Genomic DNA, 22,360 nt, shown 5'->3' with positions numbered 1-22,360 from the left:
GCGTGAAGTGAAAATAAGAAATGGGCTCCAGATGCACATGGAAGCCATCAAGTGTTTCATCCGAGCTGTTTCAAAGACTGCTCAAGAGCTTTCCTTTCACAGAGGTGCAATGATTAATGATGGGGGTGCACCCTTCAATGCGCCTTACGACTCTAGGGAGTGATTGAGACGATTCGTAGCGTGTGCTCATTTCCCTCTATTCCCCGTGTTGCAGTGGTAGGATGACGTAAATTTCTGCTTCGACACGTAACGGCGTTATAATCAAGTGCAGGAGCTGAGGGCTTTTGTTTTGTTTCGTTTTCCATGGCGTTTGTAAGCACGCAAATCAAAGGCAATTCCTGCGTCTAACAGGAATGTAAATGCTTTGGAAAGTGCAGTGTGGTGCAGCTTGTAAAATCCTTATCCACATTTGTGGTTTGTTGATGTTTGTTCTGTCTGCCAAAGCTGCATTTTGACATCCGGACGGGGAGACTTTATCATTTGAACGTGAAGCCAGCCTTAAACCCTCTGAGGCGTGTCTGTCTGCTGGCACGTATTTTGTCAAAGGTATTTTTTTTTTTTTAACGGAGAGCGACTTTGAAAAGGTTTCCGCAGCCACGTCGCACTCCGTGTTAGATTAAAGGAGGAATGCGTCGATGGCGAACTCGCTGTAGTCGTGGCCGAGTGGTTAAGGCGATGGACTCGAAATCCGTTGGGGACTCCCCGCGTAGGTTTGAATCCTGCAGACTATGGCGTCTGCCGCACGTCTCCTTGTGCCTGCGCGGCAAAAGCGTGGTGCCGCTTCTCCTTTCCTGGTACTATAAAAACGCTAAATCGCTTGGCCCTGCTGCCATGGAAATGAGTTCTTCAGATAACCACACATCTTGCGTTTGCACCTCTGGTGTTCTACTTATGCCTTTGAAAACCTAATGAATAAAACTGAAAGAACCGACACAATATGTAGGTGCTCGTAAAGCACGCATTAAAGAACTGTTAACAGCAAGGGTTTCAGTGGGTTAACTGAGGAGAAGGTGTGATCGCTAATTGTTGACTTTGTATTTGGTGTTAGAAACATTCTTACTGTGCATGACGTGCAACAAATGTAGCCACAGAAATTGCATCACGCTTTCATGTATGCTATTGCAGACACCAACGTTGCCTAGATAGAAAACCGAAATAGCCGTGGGTTTGCTTGCTGGTCTGAAGGATCTCTCTTCGAATCTCTATCATTTGTCAATTGAAGTAAAAGGCGCTCCAATCTGATATGTTCAGAATCAAACCCGCAGCTGTTGTTCGACTTTATTTCTTGACTAATTACAACTGAGTGTCGCATGAGCAGTTACGTAAACGTGTCTGATATATTTGACAAATGCCGTTCTTCAATTAAAACTAACAGTACATTGTCAGGGACATTCAGTTCTATACAAACAAGAGACAGACAAGAGAATGTTTCTACCTTTCATGTGGACTACGTGTTGACTTAATGATCGGAATAATTGAAAAGTTCGGGTTCATAGCCGATGCAGTGCGTGCTAATTAGAACAACAGCAACGCTGAGCTCTCAGCACCGTACTGAGCCCAGGTGATTTTCTAAAGCTGTCAGGTGCAGTTCATTTACATGAAGGAAATCTCTTACTGAGTACGATTACAATGCAGTAAGTAGCACAGACTACTTAGGGGAGTAGCCCGATGCGTTTAAAAACGACCCGAGCCAGGCAGGAGTCAAACTTACAATCTCCTGATCCATAGTCAAACGCGTTATCCATTGCGGGACTGCAACCCGATGAGCTCAGCACTGCAACTAGTAAACTATTACCCCCGGTCCATTCTTTTCCAAAAGTGAGAAACACCTGTTTTCTACATTTTGTCTATTTTAAAACCATATCTCTTTAAACCAAACCAAGAGTTTGTCTTTTGCACTGATATTCTGATTCATTTCGATTTCAAAGAAAAAAAAACCTACCTTCCAAAGAATCATAAAATTGTCCCTTCTTCCAGACTCTACTTCTCTCTTGTAGTAGTACAGCAGACCTTTCCAGGTGAGCAGATCACAGAGTCTGAAATGAGCTTCCTCCATCAAGCAAAGTACCTGAACATGACTCTGTCTTCATAAAAGCGCCCCTGTAATAAAGAAATTAAATCTGAAATCAAGAGGGCAGTTGCCTACTGAAATACAAGAAGTCATCAATTTTAACCTAGCAACACATTAAAGGCTGCATCTATACAAGTACGATTCTAGAAATGCTCACCAGATTACGTTTTAAGAAGGAACTGCGCCTCAGGTTCCGCCGAGATCTTAACTCGGATGGCAGGATTCAGAGTCCGGAGTGCGGACTGATGGCGCACGGAGGGTCCATATACTGTGGATCCCTCAGTGATCTTCCGCGTATTCAAACCGCCAGCGTGTGACTCCCCTGTCCCCGTGACCTCATTGCTCTGCTCTCTCCTCTGTGCAGCCGAGCTCGATTCACGGTAAAGTGAAAAAAAAAGGTGCCCTCAACGTGAGATTTACTCTGGAGCGAGGATAGATGTTACCTTTTTATTATTGAACAGGATGTATGTGATGTGGCGACTAGGTTCAATTTTGTATCCTTTTAAAAGATTAAGGACTGGGGTGAGCGGGATTTACCACCCTTTCAGCTAAGAACCCGACGTGCGGACCGTTTAAGCTGCATAGACTCAGTTGTTTAACTCTTCTCCATTAGCAGGGTTAAGGTTAAAGAAAAAAAACATTGCTGACTTCTTTTTTTTTGCCAGCCGATTGCGCTGATTAGCAAGGTTTGTATTTCATGTTTTGCAAGTTGCATCCATTTTAAGAAAAACAAGTCGCGTTAAAGACAGGAAATGAATACTTGCATTTAATTAAGTCTAGCTGTAGGCGGTTGTCCATAATGACCAGTTCTGTTCAAGAACACAGAACAAAAAAGGCACCGCTGGGATTCGGACCCAGGATTTCCTGTTTACTAGACAGGCGCTTTAACCAACTAAGCCACGGCGCCCTGGGAGTGCTGTCGTTTTGCAGCCACTAGGACACACCACTCAGACACATCTGCATTCGGTGTGTGCTCCGCCTGTTCGCTGAGCAAGTTGCCACCTTTACATACAATAGCAACATCGACACCAAGAGAAAGGATGACAAATGGCTTTTATCTGGAACTTTTCATGTCCAAGGAGCTCAATGTGCATTCTGTGTACAACAGGGCCACTGAACTCCACAATGGCCACTGAACCACAGTAGTGGGTTGCTGGCTTGACATCTCCCAAGGAAAATGTTGAAATCGCATGTGGAACAGGAAAATGACCCTCGAGTACGAGGGAAAAAAAAGAAAAAGATCATCTGGAGCGCGGCAACCCATGTCTGGACAGCCCAGTTTCCTAGATGAGGTGGCCGAGTGGTTAAGGCAATGGACTGCTAATCCACTGTACTCTGCACGCATGGGTTTGAGTCCCATTCTCGTCACTCTCCATGTCTGACATGTGTGCCCGTGTGCCTTTGGCCCTCCTGTTGTTTGCTCCAGTACTAGAGCCGTACATTTCCTAGCGGTGGCTGAACATGGTATAGTAGGCTAACGTCAGTATCGAGCAGTGACAGTAACAGTATTTACGTGCCGCTGCTGCCAAGTGGCTCTGGTTTGAGACCGCATTTTCACTTACTTGCAACGGAAATGGAGAAAGCGATTTTTGACAGTCTCTCGAGAGATTGCGCTAGGTGTTTAGGGATAGACTTTGTCAGTTCCCCCTGGGATGATGGCCTCTCAAATAGTTTGTGATTCCTTATACAGTAGAAGCCTGCTTCGTGGCTTAAATCCAAGCTAAGGAAACGAGTTAGAGGTCTGATGCAGAACTGCGAATTCAATGAACGGGAACACTACAGTACATTGCACTGTGTGTGTGAGGAAAGCTGCCCCCTTCTGTCCCTTGTCGACCGAACAGAGGACTGTAAAGGATACCGCCAAGAAACTTTAGGATGCTGGTTGGAATCCAGCTCCAAAGAAGCCCCTTTGGGTGTTATGTCATCAAAAAGTAAGAACAGCGAATCTCCCTTTGATCAAAAGCGCAACAGAACTGTTTTCCGTGGAGCAGGTTTCTGACCCGTAGACCTGTTTTATTCGTAGGGCAGGGCGCATTCCCAAACGCGAATCTCATGTTTTAGAAATGCTTTGGGCGGCGTGAAGTGAAAATTAGAAATGGGCTCCAGATGCACATGGAAGCAATCAAGTGTTTAATCCGAGCTGTTTCAAAGACTGCTCAAGAGCTTTCCTTTCACAGAGGCGCAACGATTAATGATGGGGGTGCACCCTTCAATGCGCCTTACGACTCTAGGGAGTGATTGAGACGTACGTAGCGTGTGCTCATTTCCCTCTATTCCCCGTGTTGCAGTGGTAGGATGACATAAATTCCTGCTTCGACACGTAACGGCATTATAATCAAGTGCAGGAGCTGAGGGCTTTAGTTTTGTTTCGTTTTTCATGGCGTTCGTAAGCGCGCAAATCAAAGGCAATTCCTGCGTCTAACAGGAATGTAAATGCTTTGGAAAGTGCAGTGTGGTGCAGCTTGTAAAATCCTTGTCCACATTTGTGGTTTGTTGATGTTTTTTCTGTCTGCCAAAGTTGCATTTTGACATCCGGACGGGGAGACTTTATCATTTGAAAGTGAAGCCAGCCTTAAACCCTCTGAGGCATGTCTGTCTGCCGGCACGTATTTTGTCAAAGGTATTTATTTTTTTTTAACAGAGAGCGACTTTGAAAACGTTTCCGCAGCCACCTCGCACTCCGTGTTAGATTATAGGAGGAATGCGGCGGGGGTGAGCTCGCTGTAGTCGTGGCCGAGTGGTTAAGGCGATGGACTCGAAATCCGTTGAGAACTCCCTGCGCAGGTTTGAATCCTGCCGACTATGGCGTTTGCCACACGTATCCTTGTGCCTCTGTGGCAAAGGCGAAGTGCCGCTTCTCCTTTCCTGGTACTATAAATACGCTAAATCACTTGGCCCTGCTGCCATGGAAATGAGTTCTTCAGACCTCTGGTGCTCTACTTATGCCTTTGAAAACCTAATGAATAAAGCTGAAAGAACCGACACGATATGTAGGTGCTCGTAAAGCACGCAGTAAAGAACTGTTAACAGCAAGGGTTTCAGTGGGTTAACTGAGGAGAAGGCGTGATCGTTAATTGTTGACTTTTTATTTGGTGTTAGAAACACTCTTACTGTGCATGACGTGCAACAAATGTACCCACAGAAATTGCATCACGCTTTCATGTATGCTATTGCAGACACCAACGTTGCCTAGATAGAAAACCGAAATAGCCGTGGGTTTGCTTGCTGGTCTGAAGGATCTCTCTTCGAATCGCTATCATTTGTCAATAGAAGTAAAAGGCGCTGCACAGAGAGGATCACTGTCGTGAGGCCGGTTAGCTCAGTTGGTTAGAGCATGGTGCTAATAACGCCAAAGTCGTGGGTTCGAGCCCCTTACTGGCCAGGTCCTTTTCTCCTCTCTTACCAAAGCTGTTAGGTTCCTTTCCGTGGTGAGATGGGTTGTCATGCAACGCTGCCACATCGTGCCGACAGACAATTAAATGACAAAAATGAAGAGAGTTAAAGCAGCTGGAGAGGTTCTCTTACGACTTTTGAGCTGACACAGTTTTGGAAAATGTTTCCTTCACGCTGCACTGTACCATATAGGCAGCCAAGTGTCTCCAAAACAAAACAGAATTGACAGTCATATAATGCCCATTAACCCCGGTTTTAAACGCAGCATCATGTCTGCCATCATAAGAATATGAGTCCAATATTTTAGAATATAGTCAGAATGACTTCTAACCTTACCTGTGGTGTCTTTGATCCCTTTTGCTCAATGCATGGTGTACGTACTGCATACATGTGTCTTGAGAATGAGTAATGGGCCCCTGAGACAGTCATTTGCCTGTTTCACAAATGATCGTATTTTACTAGAGATTCTGTTTGGGATTCAGATGTGCATTCAGACAGCAATCCCTTTCAAGAAATGATACGTTCTGGATGAGGTCAAAGGTGCTGGAACACTGTATTTAGGATGTGTTTGCAGTGATTGTCTGTCTCCTGCTTCAACGCAGTGATATATAGATGTGCTCCTGTAATTTATTGGTACAAGCCCAGGGCAGTAAGCAGTCTGAGGATTTATTTCCATACGGCATAGAACAGTGAAGCAGTGAAGTAGTGCAACACACTGGATCATTATATTATTAGAATCTATTCTACTTAAATTATTACATTATACACAACTTGAGTTCATTTTAAAAATTAAAAGGTAATGAAAGGAATGCATTTTCATGAGAAAGATAATACCGATTTTTCATGTGATAATCTTCCTTATATCATGTCGTGCATCATTTGGACACTTTGTGGGCTTGAAATACAAAGAAAATCATGTTCTATGGTACAAAACAAATACAAAACTTAAGTTTTTATTTTAATTAGATTTGTTTATTAAGCATAAGCAATCATTTATTACATTAATATATGTGAAAATGACATTTTAGCACCATAATATTACATACAGGTCTCTAGCTTCAACACAGTGATATATGCTCAGTGATTTATTGGTACATGCCCAGGGCAATAATCAGAATTAGTATTTATTTCCATACGGGCTACAGGTAGTGTTGTGAAATACTTCAACACACTGGATCGCAGATTTAGACCCCCTGCACTCTTACTCCTTAAAAACCAAAGAAATGAAGATATGTAGCAATCACATTGTAACAGGGGTGACAGTGACTTAATGCTTATACTAGTGGACTTCTGGTACCTTTAGGGTACGGTGTTCCCTGAAGGGCTCTCAAACCCCGCATTTCAGATGCCTAGCTGTATCGCTGATGTGTTGCACCTCAGAATCACTTTTAAACCTTACCTCTGGTATCTTTAATCCCTATTGCTCAACGCATGGTGAAAGTATTGCATAAATGTGTCTGAAAATGAGCAATGGGCACCTGAGAGACTCATTTGCCTGTTTCACAAATGATCATATTTGACTAGAGATTCTGTTTGGGATTCAGTTGTGCATTCTGACAGCAATCTCTTTCAAAAAATGATTTTACCTTATCGCAGCTTTGCCCTTCTTGCCTCTTTGGACAATATCTCCATCTTGTGGTCGTTGTTGGTAATGTCTAGACAATATCTCCATCTTGTGGTCGTTGTTGGCAATGTTTTCTTATGCCCTTTTTTATTTCAATTCTCTATTAGTTGATTCTAGAATCTCTACAATAGAGTTGAAAACATCAGTTTTATAGCAGACAATATGACATTATTTATAGTCCAATTAGAAATTTATTACCCTGTTTTTAACATAATAACAAATTAAAATTGATTAAAACTAAGTTTGGAACACCAGGGAACATAAAAAATGATTTTTAGGAAAACCATGAGGTTCTCTGTGTCCGATGCCTGCAAGGGGAGAAAGCTAGAATCCTTTGATTTTTCAAAATTTGAAAATAAACATTATATAACAACAGCTTTCATTCCTAGGAGTGAAAAACAACCATTTTTGAAGACATATTAGTTTCTAAAACACTACAATAAAGTTAAAAACTTCCATTTTATATCACATTATTTTTTGTGAAATAATTAAATTGGCTTATTTCTCTCGCATTAAATTGGCTACAAATGCAAGAATTCAACCAGATATTCTTGTAAAATGTATACTGTTGCATTGCAGTTAGTTAATGTAGTTAGTCCATAGTCAGCAATCTAAACTTTATTGTTAAGCTTTAATGATTGATGTTGTACCAGTAACCTTTAGAAATACTATAGTACTTCACAAATGCTTTGTGTGTTTGGAAATCTTTTGAGTAAAAGCCTTATAAAAATAGGTTTAGTTTTTACAGGACATCACAAAGAAATAGGATGGTATAATTCTTATAATTGCTTAGTGATTGTATTTGGAAGATTATGCACTAAACAGACTTCAGGAATGCCAGTGGATCATTGTGCTATTTGGAATTATTCCAAAAATCAAGTGACCTCTTTGCTGAAGTATTTTTAGTATTATTTATTTAGTATTAATAAAGAATAGATTTATTAAAGTCATGCGATGTGCAAGCGGGATATGTAAAATAATTGAAAATAAAGTTTTTTATTATTGTTATAGAGAAACATGATCAGATTTTCCCTGGTTCAGAAAAAAAACGATTAAAATCTGTAATCTTTCCACTTGTATGTCATCAGACATTAACGAGTACAACCCCCCTCTCTGCCGGAGTGCTGGCTGTGACGAATTAAACCAATTTCACAGGTATTTTCAAAGTAGGAAGTACAGTGTTAACTAGTAGATGGCCTCCTCAATGAAATCGCTTCAACATGCTAATGCGTTGGTGTAACAGTCCGGGCGTGGCAAGCTTCCAATGTCAACTCGACTCGATTGGAAGACAATGAACGTATTTTAGCCCTAAATGAATTAATAGCAAACATGGTTTACATAAAAGACATTTTTCCAAGAAAGTTCATAATAATACGATCTATAGTTGAAATCTGAGCCTAAATATAAAGAAAAAAGCATTTTCAGAGAGCAATCACGCTGTGTTTATGTAGAAAAAGCGATTAGGTTTATGAGCAATCTAATTATCTATTCGCTTAAAACGCTATATAAAATAAAGTTTATTTAAAGATGAATGATAAGTGTCGCAGTTTAAATAATTTTCGTAGTAGGGCTTGGACAGATTCCAAGTGCATTTTTGCAATTTACGTTGCATTGTCCAATGTGATGTTGTAATACAGTTTAGAATACAGTAAGTCTAAACTGTATCAGCTTTATTTATGGGTTGCAATTTAGAAAAAGTCAAAAACCGCACTCAAAATGCAATTTAGAGCTTTCTGGCAAGAGGAGACACCCAAATTATAATGTAACATGCCACTGTTTGTGCATGAACAAAGTTATACTGCAATTTTCCTTAGATTCGCAATTAAAAAAAATAATTTTTTTGAATCCCCGGCCGAACACATTCCATTAGAATCAGCACTTTTATACAGTATATCGCCTTTAAACACATATATTTAAACACGCGTTTACGATTTAAATCAAAACGCGATTCAAATCAATATAAATGTTTATTTTGTAACGCATAGGTGACTATTCATTGTTATTAAAAAGACGTAAATTCGATCATGTTGTGATATTTAGAAATATAAATTTGTTTTGATGCGAGTGAGGTTTTATTTAATCTCTGACCAAGGGAAATGTTTCATTTTTTCAAAGAAATGTTTGTTAAAAATTAAAGTCATAGTTCCATGAGATTCAACCACAGACCATGTGACATAGGAGTCAGGAACCTAACCCACAGCACCACCAGCGCAGACACATGCTGAGGGCTGAAAAAGCACTACAGAAACATTATCGACTATAAAATAATGTAATTAGGCACAGAAGAAGTTTACAGCACAGTACAATAATAAATGCTGACCATGACTTTAGAAGCATAAATTACCTTACACTCAATTTAAACACAAGCTGTCTTTAGCCCTCTAAGCTGGTTCATACAGAAATGTAGAGAACCAGGCTCAGAACACACAGCTTCATTAGCGAATACATATGCAGAACAACTAGAGAAGATGTTTTACAGAGGATGGATTTTTAGAAACATCCCATCAGTGACATCACTGAAGTCAACTCCTAGGTAACTGTCGTGTGGATAGTTTCACAAGAATCAGACAAAGGTTTAAGCATCGCTTATTTTAGATAAAACTGCAAAAAAACAACAACAACCCATAATGTACTTCTTTGCGGCTCTGTTTGCCCAAATCATATATTCACAACGTGAAATTAGAAAATAATATTACGTAACCAAAAACCGCAATATGGAAACAGAACCTGTGTAATTGTTGACAGATGATGTACTCGTAACATTTTTACAAGACGAACTACAACATTTAAAAAATGACTTGTATGTACTTGATATCTCTAATCAATCCACTGCACTGCATTAAAACAAAACGAAAACTAAAACGCCCTGGGCATACCGTTTCGCGCTTCTTATCAGTTGCTCAAAAGCAATTTGACCGTATGAAATGCATAATATAAACCTAGAAACATATACGTGAGGAGTATTTACGTAGTATCGGTGTCAAGACATACCTCTCAAATACTGTAAATCAAGTTAAAAATATCTCAAGACCGATTCTGGTCATAATGAAACCATGTTTCGTGTATGTTTTCTTTAAAGTACCGAGACCAGCCATATACTGTATGTTTATGTTCCAAAATTAATATCGTTTATGGCCTTCACACGTGTTGCAGTATGCTCCTATTCTTTTTATGCTCAGGCACTAAGATTTCCCTTCAGTGGTAAAATTCCAAATAAATATTCAATACTTAAACGGGCACAGTTAAGACATTACATATACATATACATATACAAACTGTATACAGTACAGTTTGCATACGGTAATATGTTTATGTTCCTAAATCAACCTCTTTTATGAGCATGTGAAAGGCATGGTGAATCGATTCTCAAAAATTACTGTACTTTGCATGATTGGAAAAAAATGCGTGATTGCGAAATGCTGTGGTGTTACTTTTACAAAGACGGTCAATGAAAAAAATAATGTGGACCAGGGCAATACTTTGAGTTTACAGCTTGTCCAAGTTCATTTATTATTAATACTATTAGTAATATCTTCATTAAAGACTTTGATGGCTACAGCTCAAACATGAGAAGTTGAGCTTTATTAGCGCCACCTTGCGGAAATTCCGGATACTATTATTTTGCTAGCGGTATTTACCGGTAACTCGCGGTATTTACCGGTAACTTGTGGTAGACTGCGTACAGCGTACGCCCGCGCATTTTGAATGGCTGCATCTGTAGCAATCATATTGTAGCAGACACTCAATTGCCTGTTTCACAAATGATCATATTTTACTAGAGATTCTGTTTGGGATACGGATGTGCATTCTGACAGCAATCTCTTACAAAAAATGATTTTACCTTATCGCGGCTTTGCCCTTCTTGCCTCTTTGGACAATATCTCCATCTTGTGGTCGTTGTTGGTAATGTCTAGACAATATCTCCATCTTGTGGTCGTTGTTGGTAATGTCTTCTTATAGATAGATACTTTATTGATCCCGTGAGGGAAATTGCAGTGCAACAGCAGCTTAACACACACAACACAGCCACAGTGTAACAATTATATAATAATAGTACAATACTGTATATATACTGTATATATATATGAAACAGAAATAGAAACAGAAACAGGAATCGCTTACTACCTGGAGAATCTCTGTAGGAATATCTAGCATTTATCAATGGAAATAAAAGCTGCTTTAATACAGTGCATGTTCAAACTCAAACCCTCAGCTGCTGTTCTTGTTTGTTTTGGGACAAATTGCAACTGAGCATCGCATGAGCCGTTACGTACCCTTATCTGTTAGGGAATTTCAAGGGAGGAGTTAGGTCAGAATGGGTAGGCTGCAAAACAACAAGTAAAGATTTATTCCGAGATGAAACGTTGTGGCGGTTTTCTTATCTTTTCAGCATGGACTAAACTTTTACGTGTTCCTTATATGCTATATATGTATATATTAGCACCAATGTCGTTCTTAAAAACTAACATGAAATTGTCAGGGACATTCACCTATATACAAAGACGAGACAGACAAAGTAATAATTCTATATTAACGTGGCCTACATATTGACGCAATGATCGAACTAAGTGACGTGTTCTGATTCAGATCCCCTGCAGTTCATGCCAATTAGAACAATAGCAATGCTGAGTCCTCCCCACCCTACTGAGCACAAATTCAGCTGCTCTCCAGTTCTGTTCTGCATGTTTTTTCATTGCAATTGAGCTCGGAGCTGGAGATGATCTCCATACAGTTCTGTGTTAACTAGCCCGCACTTGCGTGCTAATTTACGGGTTGTGGCAGATGCTTTTCTATAGTTCATATACATGACGGCAACCTGTTACCGAGGAACCTGAGAGGTTTAAAAGCCTCACAAACCAGGCAGGACTCAAACCTACAATCTTCTGATCCAAAGTCAGACGCGTAATCCATTACGCCACTGGCCCATAGAACATGTGTTTGCATTCCACCACAGAGAGCTCTACACTGCTACCAGTAGTACACTTCCCCATCTAAATTTTCACAGCAAGAAACTTGTGTTTCCTACTATTTTTATCAGGTTTAAAATATCATCTCCTTAAAACAGAAAAAGTGTTGGTGTGTCGTGCTGAAATTCTGATTGATTTTGAATTCAAAGAAAAAAGGTTTTCTTCCAAAACACCGTGAAATTGTCACATCTTGCAGACAATAGGTGTATTCCATGTTGAAAAGAGAAGAAAGAAAACCATGGAGCCTTTTACAGGTGTGAGGCTTCTTCAGGTGTGAGAAGACCTCACGGCCGAAACGCTGTGTTTCCGTTCTTCTCTTTTCAGCATGCAATAAACCTATTACTTGTTCCTTTGCAGCCGAGGCATGCTGACGTAGCTACCCAGCTGAACATCTTGCAGACTCTACAGTACTTCTCTCCTGTAGAAGTAAAGCAGGGCTTGCTGGGTGAGCTTTTGCTCCGGTAAATTAGGTCACGTGTCATGTTAAATCACTTCTTCTAAACACAACATTTGCTGGTGCTAGCTTTCCCCATGAAAACAGACATTTCCCTTACAGTACATGACATATCGTTTTTATTCTATCAATAAGTATAGAAATAAAACAAAAGAAAAAATGTTGTCGCCAAAGAATGCACAGTTCTGTCGCCTTGGGGAGGTGTCAAGGGCATTGAGCTCCTTGGACATGAGAAGTGCCAGATAAATGCCATTTCTCATCATTTCTCTTGGCGTCAGTTCTGCTATTAAATGGGACGGAGGCAACGGGCTCAGAGAGCAGGTTAAGTGCACACCGAACGCAGATGTGTCCAAGTGTCTGTAAAAGCACGGTGCTCTGCTGGCGCTGTTCCCTAGTGGCTTAAAGTGCCTGCCTAGTAAGCAGGCGATCCTGGGTCTGAATACCAGCGGTGCCTCTCTCCGTGTCTTGTTGTGCCGCATGTCTCATTTCAGACAAACATGTACAGCTTGGTTCAGTTTAATGCAAGAATTCATTTCCTTTCTGGAATAACTTGTTTTTGAAGAAATCCATACAGCTTGTGAAAGATGAAATCCATTTCTTGGTTGTCAGTGGAAAAAGATTGCCGGCTGCAAGAAGCGCAAGTGATTGTTTTCTTTGACCATAAACCTGCAAATGTAGGGAGCACAAGCGGCCGTCAGTTTTTGTGGCGCAATCGGTTAGCGCGTTCGGCTGTTAACCGAAAGGTTGGTGGTTCAAGCCCCTCCAGTATGCGTGTCTCAGTTTTTCCAATGTAAACATCATCACCATTGCTAAAGAAGATGGCGCAGAAGGCTCCACAGCCGAAACGTTGTGCTTCTTTTCTTCTCTTTTCAGCATGGAGTAAACCTTTGCTTGATCCTTTGCAGCCTAAGCATGCTGACGCAGCTACCTTTCTCTTAACACGCCTCAATCATTATTCACCAAAACGATCAGCAGAATAAGTCGCCTTTGTGGTGATGTCACTCCTCTGCTTCACAAATGTCCTTAGTGACGGGCCATTTCTTTCTGCCATTTTTCCGGAGCGGTTATTGATTGCTCCATCATTTCCCTCTTACTTTCCATCACTAGATTGAAAAAAAAAAACAGAAACAGGCTGACAGGACGACAATCAAATTGCAAAAACTCATCAAAGCACTCGATAGAGTATTTGAATCCACAAGTAGCTACGAGCAACTTTGTCCTGGCTTGCATGAAAGTCGGAAAATGTCAAAAAGAAAAAGATGGTGGCTTTTTCATATTCGTTCTTTTATTTTTAGTTCGTTGCTTCTTCTGTCCATTGTCCTCCTGCCTGGCTCTTGACCTGTGACTGTTTGAACGCACACAGTAGACTTTCATGCAGGGGATTTGTCCTGAGCCTCTGTGAAAGACCCACCCACCCCCATAAATAACTGCTCTAGAAACACATGAATGCAAAACTAAACCACAGCTTAAAGAGGAGCTTGTCATGACCGCCAGGCAGTTAAGACCAACTCTTAAGCAATCTAAACAGCACCAGCAGCGGGTGATTATTAACAAACGCCGCCGCACGAGTTAACCCACCTGCACACACTCCACCGTGCGGTACGCAGTGCTATTTTTACCATCTTTACCTGCTTCCCGCTGGTATTGAGTCTACTCCTTGAGAGCTCTACCTGGCGTTTTTTCCATTACCTCGTTTATTCTGGATATTGGACTCCCCTTCTGCCTTTTCGACTTTGGACCTCGCCTCTCACCTCGGACTGTTTGCCACCAGTGTTCTCCCTGGATTACGACTTACCTTACGCCTCTTGACCACGAAACAAAGCAAAGCAGAGCAAAACAAAATGAACAAACGAAAACCCTCACGTCCCGCACTTGCATATAACGCCGTTACGTGCCCAAGCGGTATTTTACGTCATCCTAGCACTGCACCCCGGGGCGTACGGTATATGGGAACGAGCACACGCCACGAATCATCTCGAATCACTCCCTACAGCTGTAAGGCACCTTGAAGCATGCACCCCCAACATTCTTCTTTGCGCATCTGTGAAAGGTAAACTCTTGAGCAAACTCTGAACCAGCTCTAAGGAAACTAATCTGATTAGACGTTACTTTGACTCATCTTTTAAGGGACCCTTGTTAATTGGAGAAATCAATGATTTCGAATGAATTCTGTATGCGTTAAAAGACAGCTATACACAGAAAACATGCAGGACACTTCTCATGATGTTTCCCGAGCCGAAACACAGTGCGTTTTTCCAAGCCATCTGACAAAGCCCGCCCACTGAAAACTGCAGCAAATCGTGTAAAGACGTTCAACTTTGTAACTACTGCACGCACAGGAAGCAGAATAAATTCCTCTTTTCAAACTGTCAAAGGTTTGCTTTGCGAACACTGCAGGACATCGCACAATCTCTTTTGAACGGGGACAAACGATTTCTTATGGGGCACAGTAAGTACAGACGTTTAAAAAGCTCCACTCATGCCGACGATGCAGCATGAAGAAGCGCAACCTAACGTTTGCATTCCTAGCAAATTCCTTTTATTTTTTGATAAATAAAGACAGTCTTGTTTAACAAACAACACACACAACATTTTACATTGTCAATTCAATTCAAATCAATGTATTTCTATATAGCGCCTTTCACAACAAGGTTGTCCCAAGGCACTTAACAATGCAAGTTGTTAAGAGCCTTGTGTCTAATATGCCGCCTAGGTAACGTGCTGTCTCTTTGAGGCAAATGTTTAAATCCTCTGAGTTAAGTGCTGAAGTTATAGTAGTCCTATCAGTATTGTTGCCTCCGATCAACAGATCCTCATTTTTCTCAGAGTTGAGTAACAAAAAGTTTTCACACATCCAAGTATTTCCTTCCTTAATGCATTTAACTAAACTGATAATAGAAGAGTTGTCGTTTGGTGTAAACAAAATGTTTATTTGAGTGTCATCAGCATATGAATGAAAGTTCATATTATTTTTTCAGATTATCCTACCTAGCAGCAGCATGTAGAGAGAGAGAGCAATATTGGTCCCAGCACTGATCTTCTGGTACCCCAAATTGAACTGGTGACATTGATGAAGCAGTACAATTATTAGATATTTGAACATAATGAAAACGATGAGTAAAATGTGAAGTAAACCACTGAAGGACGGTTCCAGATAAGCCAACCTCAAACTCAAGCCTGTGTAACAAAACAGAGAGGTCAACCGTGTCAAAGGCAGCTCTAAGATCTAGAAGCACAAGCACTGTTGCATTCCCCGCATCAGTAGCTAAGAGAATATCATTTACGACTCTTGTTAATGCAGTTTCAGAAACCAGACTGAAATTTCTCAAGTATATTATTTGAATCCAGATACGATTGACGTTGGGCAACAACTATTCTCCCAAGACTTTTAGATTGAAATGGGACCTTTGAGACAGGCCTGTAGTTGTTAAGAACTTGTGGATCCAAATTTGACTTCTTAAGGAGCGGTCTAACAACCGCTACCTTAAATTGATCAGGTACAACGCCTGACGCAAGCGATGCATTCATCATACTAATTATAGGTCCTGCCAGTCCTTCGAGGGAATCTTTGACTAGCTGAGTGGGGATGGGATCTAGCGAACAGGTGGTTGACTTTGTCTTACGTCTGTGTTCATGAGTCCACCATAAGAAAAAATCTAAACAGGAGTGGTGATCATGTGAGGTCACCATGGAGGAAACCACTGCTCTCCCCCCAAAAAAAACCACCACTGCCCCTCTCAAGTTTGCTAAAGACCACATGGATGTTCCACAACTCCTGGAACAATGTTCTGTGGACAGACGTGACAAAAGTTGAACTTGTTGGTAAATGTGCACAGCGTTATGTTTGGAGATAACAAAACACTGCATACCAACTCCAAAACCTCATCCCACCTGGGAAGCATGGCGGAGGCTGTACTGCTTGCAATCATCGAGGGACCGATGAATTCAAAGATGTATCAAGAAAATCTACAGCAGAATGTCAGGGTGTCTGCCTGTGATCTAAAACTCGAAAGACGCTGGGTCATGCAGCATGACAAAAACAAAGGAGTACATCAACAACAGAGTGGCTGAAACAAAAGAAATTCCGTATTTTGGGATGGCCAAGTAAGAGTCCTGACCCCAATCCCATTGAAGTGCTGTGGCGTGATCTGAAGCAGGCCGTTCAGTGCAAGACATCCCAAAAATATACATGAACTGAAACAGTTTTTCATAGAGGAATAGGCCAAAATACCTCCTAACCGCTGCTCAGGTCTGACCAGCCGCTACAGAAAGTGGGGGTTGAGGTTTTTGTCATAAAGGAGGTTCCACTAGCTCCTTAATATAAGGGTTCACGTACTTTTTCCATCAATGACCTTGATTGTTTAAACCATTTGGTCAATAAAGAAACAGCAATGTCAAATGTTGGGCGTGTGTTGTTTGTTAAATCAGACTCTGTTTATTAATTATTATGACTTAGATAAAGATAAGATCACATGTTAGGAGCCATTCATGCAGAAATCCACATCATTCCGAAGGGCTGTTTACAAAAGTTTTTCTCCCAACTGTATGTGAGAGAAAAGCAGAGACGCTCACTGAGTAAGGTGGGGTTGCAGCTTTGCAAATCAAAAGGACATTTGTACGCTCAAAATGGGACAGGAGCACCCCAGATGGGACTCAAACCCACAATCCCTGGCTTAGGAGGCCAGTGCCTTATCCATTAGGCCACTGCACCACACTGGGTTGGGTCGATCATGCTGATGAAGAGCCAGTTTTTTTTCCTTTGCTTTTTCAAAGGGATCCCCAAAATTAGGAAAGTTAGGCAGCAGAAGGTTTACTGTGACCTGAGAAGGACCGGCATCCAATCACGGTGGTACACACAGACACGCTCTCACTCATCTGAGCTACACGGCTACCAAGATGATCTCAGGTGCGCCGAGCTGGTACGGAACATATTGAACTGATCGACGGCGAATTGTCTCTCAGACAGGCTTTTCACCTCTGAGCTCCCTGACTGACAGTAATCAGCTAGGTAGTGAAACAGTCAGCTGCTTCTAAGCCTTAAACAGCTGCATCTCGGCGCTTCCACAGACAGATGATTTGAAAGCCAAACATCGCCCATTGGGAACACCTTACTATCACTAGTTTAAGAGACTCTTAAGGTCTTGCAGAGGTGCCTGTCTAATAGCATGCGCTTTGCAAGCTATAGGTGTTTAGGCTGAGGCAGAATGCCTGTTAACAAAATGTTTTTCTAAAGGGGCCTCGCACTCTTTTCCAAGCAATGGTCACCATCCCCACCGAGTGTCACAACGTAGTCATGTCCTAGGACATCACCTGTTAGTCTCCATTTGTCTGCCACCAACACTTTAGGTTACAGAGTCACAACCGCACCCCGGAGACCAGAGGAGCCGTTGGCGTTCTGGCGGCGCAGATTGGGCTGAAGGTGGGGCGCTTGAATCTCGCTGTTGGAGGCCGTCTGAAACTGACCCAAGCCTTTCCCTTGAATTAAATGTAAATAAGAAATGAACCCCAGATGCACATGGAATCAATCACGTGTTTCCTTTGAGCCGTTTTAGAGACTGCTCCAGAGTTTACCTTGCACAGATGCGCAAAGATTAATGATGGGGGTGCACGCTTCCAGGCGTCTTACAACTGTAGGGACTGTTTAGAGACAATTCGTAGCTTGTGCTCATTTCCCTCTATTCCCCGTGTTGCAGTGGTAGGATGACGTAAATTCCTGCTTCGACACGTAACGGCATTATAATCAAGTGCAGGAGCTGAGGGCTTTAGTTTTGCTTCGTTTTCCATGGCGTTCGTAAGCGCGCAAATCAAAGGCAATTCCTGCGTCTAACACGAATGTAAATGCTTTTGAAAGTGCAGTGTGGTGCAGCTTGTAAAATCCTTTTCCACATTTGTGGTTTGTTGATGTTTTTTCTGTCTGCCAAAGTTGCATTTTGACATCCGGACTGGTGGACTTTATCATTTGAACGTGAAGCCAGCCTTAAACCCTCTGAGGCGTGTCTGTCTGCCGGCACGAATCTTGTGTAAGGTATTTTTTTTTTAACGGAGAGCGACTTTAAAAAGGTTTCCGCAGCAACCTCGCACTCCGTGTTAGATTATAGGAGGAATGCGGCGGCAGCGAGCTCGCTTTTGTCATGGCCGAGTGGTTAAGGCGATGGACTCGAAATGCGTTGGGGACTCCCCGCGCAGGTTCGGAACTTGCCGACTCCGGCGTCTGCCGCAAGTCGCCTTGTGCCTGCGCGGCAAAGGCAAAGTGCCGCTTCTCCTTTCCCGGTACTATAAAAACGCTAAATCGCTTGGACCCGCTGCCATGGAAAGCAGTTCTTCAGATTACCACACATTCTGCGTTCGCACCTCTGGTGCTCTACTTATGCCTTTGAAAACCTAATGAATAAAGCTGAAAGAACCGACACGATATGTAGGTGCTCGTAAAGCACGCAGTAAAGAACTGTTAACAGCAAGGGTTTCAGTGGGTTAACTGAGGAGAAGGCGTGATCGCTAATTGTTGACTTTTTATTTGGTGTTAGAAACACTCTTACTGTGCATGACGTGCAACAAATGTAGCCGCAGAAATTGCATCACGCTTTCATGTATGCTATTGCAGACACCAACGTTGCCTAGATAGAAAACCGAAATAGCCGTGGGTTTGCTTGCTGGTCTGAAGGATCTCTCTTCGAATCTCTATCATTTGTCAATGGAAGTAAAAGGCGCTGCAATCTCATACGTTCAGAATCAAACCCGCAGCTGTTGTTCGACTTTATTTCTTGACTAATTACAACTGAGTGTCGCATGAGCAGTTACGTAAACTTGTCTGGTATATTTGAACACAAATGCCGTTCTTCAATTAAAACTAACAGTACATTGTCAGGGACATTCAGTTCTATACAAACAAGAGACAGACAAGAGAATATTTCTACCTTTCATGTGGACTACGTGTTGACTTACTGATCGGAATAATTGAAAAGTTCGGGTTCATAGCCGATGCAGTGCGTGCTAATTAGAACAACAGCAACGATGAGCTCTCAGCACCGTACTGAGCCCAGGTGTTTTTCTAAAGCTGTCAGGTGCAGTTCATTTACATGAAGGAAATCTCTTACTGGGTACGATTACAATACAGTAAGTAGCACAGGCTACTTAGGGAGTAGCCTGATGCGTTTAAAAACGACCCGAGCCAGGCAGAAGTCGAACCTACAATCTCCTGATCCGTAGTCAGATGTGTTATCCATTGCACCACTGACCCTGGTGCAACACTGCAGGACTGCAACCCGGTGAGCTCAGCACTGCAACTAGTAAAATACCCCCGGTCCATTCTTTTACAAAAGTGAGAAACACCTGTTTTCTACATTTTGTCTGTTTTAAAACCATATCTCTTTAAACCAAACCAAGAGTTTGTCTTTTGCTTTGATATTCTGATTCATTTCGATTTCAAAGAAAAAAAAACTACCTTCCAAAGCATCATAAAATTGTCCCTTCTTCCAGACTCTACTTCTCTCTTGTAGTAGTACAGCAGACCTTTCCAGGTGAGCAGATCACAGAGTCCGAAATGAGCTTCCTCCATCAAGCAAAGTACCTGAACATGACTCTGTCATCATAAAAGCGCCCCTGTAATAAAGAAATTCAATCTGAAATCAAGAGGGCAGTTGCCTACTGAAATACAAGAAGTCATCAATTTTAACCTAGCAACACATTAAAGGCTGCATCTATACAAGTACGATTCTAGAAATGCTCACCAGATTACGTTTTAAGAAGGAACTGCGCTTCAGGTTCTGCCGAGATCTTAACTCGGATGGCAGGATTCAGAGTCCGGAGTGCGGACTGATTGCTCACGGAGGGTCCATATACTGTGGATCCCTCAGTGATCTTCCGCGTGTTCAAACAGCCAGCGTGTGACTCCCCTGTCCCCGTGACCTCATTGCTCTGCTCTCTCCTCTGTGCAGCCGAGCCCGATTCACGGTAAAGTGAAAAAAAATATCCCCTCAACGTGAGATTTACTCTGGAGCGAGGATAGATGTTACCTTTTTATCATTGAACAGGATGTATGTGATGTGGCGACTAGGTTCAATTTTGTATCCTCTTTAAAAGATTAAGGACTGGGGTGAGCGTGATTTACCACCCTTTCAGCTTGGAACCCGACGTGCGCACCGTTTAAGCTGCATAGACTCGGTCGTTTAACTCTTCTCCATTAGCAGGGTTAAGGTTAAAGAAAAAAAACATTGCTGACTTCTTTTTTTTTTGCCAGCTGCTAGCGCTGATTAGCAAGGTTTGTATTTCATGTTTTGCAAGTTGCATCCATTTTAAGAAAAACAAGTCGTGTTAAAGACAGGAAATGAATACTTGCATTTAATTAAGTCTAGCCATAGGCGGTTATCCACTGGGATTCAGACCCAGGGTCTCCTGTTTACTAGACAGGCGCTTTAACCAACTAAGCCACAGCGCCCCGGGAGTGCTGTCCTTTTGCAGCCACTTGGACACACCACTCAGACACATCTGCATTCGGTGTGTGCTCCGCCTGCTCGCTGAGCAAGTTGCCACCTTTACATACAATAGCAACATCGACACCAAGAGAAAGGATATCAAATGGCTTTTATCTGGAACTTTTCATGTCCAAGGAGCTCAATGTGCTTTCTGTGTACAACAGGGCCACTGAACTCCACGCTGGCCACTGAACCACAGCAGTGGCTTGCTGGCTTGACATCTCCCAAGGAAAATGTTGAAATCGCATGTGGAACAGGAAAATGACCCTCGAGTACGAGGGAAAAAAAAGAAAAAGATCATCTGGAGCGCGCCAACCCAGTTGGGACAGCCCAGTTTTGTTGACGAAGTGGCCGAGTGGTTAAGGCGATGGGTTGCTAATCCATTGTGCTTTGCACGCATGGGTTCAAATCCCATCCTCGTCTGTTTCCATTCTGTTTTTGATCCCTATTGCTCAATGCACAGTGAAAGCATTGCATACATGTGTCTGACAATGAGAAATGGGCCCCTGAGACAGTCATTTGCCTGTTTCACAAATGATCGTATTTTACTAGAGATTCTGTTTGGGATTCAGATGTGCATTCGGACAGCAATCCCTTTCAAGAAATGATACGTTCTGGATGAGGTCAAAGGTGCATCATTTGGACACTTTGTGGGCTTGAAATACAAAGAAAATCATGTTCTATGGTACAAGATAAATACAAAACTTAAGCTTTTATTATAATTAGATTTGTTTATAAAGCATAAGCAATCATTTATTACATTAATATATGTAAAAATAACATTTTAGCATCATACGTTTAGTATATTTAGTCCCTAATGCTGAAAGAAATGATCATAGAACATGACTTCTAACCTTACCTGCGGTGTTTTTGATCCCTATTGCTCAATGCACAGTGAAAGCATTGCATACATGTGTCTGACAATGAGAAATGGGCCCCTGAGACAGTCATTTGCCTGTTTCACAAATGATCGTATTTTACTAGAGATTCTGTTTGGGATTCAGATGTGCATTCGGACAGCAATCCCTTTCAAGAAATGATACGTTCTGGATGAGGTCAAAGGTGCTGGAACACTGTATTTAGGATGTGTTTGCAGTTATTCTGTGTTTCTAGCTTCAACCCAGTGATATATATATATATGCTCACTGCTTTTTTGGTACATGCCCAGGGCAATAATCATTATGAGGATTTATTTCCATATGTGCTAGAGGTAGTGTTGTGAAATTCTTCAACACACTGGATCGCAGGTTTAAACCTGCACTCTTACTCCTTAAATACCAACAAATGCAGATATGTAGCAATCATATTGTAGCGGACACTCATTTGCCTGTTTCACAAATGATCATATTTTACTAGAGATTCTGTTTGGGATACGGATGT

General features: G+C 41.9%; 3 non-coding genes across 3 annotated transcripts; 2 read left to right on the top strand and 1 right to left on the bottom strand.

Moving 5' to 3' along the window:
* Positions 1 to 649: 649 nt before the first annotated feature.
* Positions 650 to 731, top strand: trnas-cga (transfer RNA serine (anticodon CGA)). Its single transcript has one exon. It is a non-coding gene; the product is annotated as a tRNA-Ser (tRNA).
* Positions 732 to 2,904: 2,173 nt separating this feature from the next.
* Positions 2,905 to 2,978, bottom strand: trnat-agu (transfer RNA threonine (anticodon AGU)). Its single transcript has one exon. It is a non-coding gene; the product is annotated as a tRNA-Thr (tRNA).
* Positions 2,979 to 4,794: 1,816 nt separating this feature from the next.
* trnas-cga (transfer RNA serine (anticodon CGA)) lies at positions 4,795 to 4,876 on the top strand. Its single transcript has one exon. It is a non-coding gene; the product is annotated as a tRNA-Ser (tRNA).
* The last annotated feature ends 17,484 nt before the right edge of the window (positions 4,877 to 22,360 follow it).

Source organism: Lepisosteus oculatus, unplaced genomic scaffold (assembly GCF_040954835.1).
Source record: "Lepisosteus oculatus isolate fLepOcu1 unplaced genomic scaffold, fLepOcu1.hap2 HAP2_SCAFFOLD_52, whole genome shotgun sequence".
Classification (NCBI taxonomy): Eukaryota; Metazoa; Chordata; class Actinopteri; order Semionotiformes; family Lepisosteidae; genus Lepisosteus; species Lepisosteus oculatus.
This window is presented reverse-complemented; position numbering and strand designations above follow the sequence as displayed.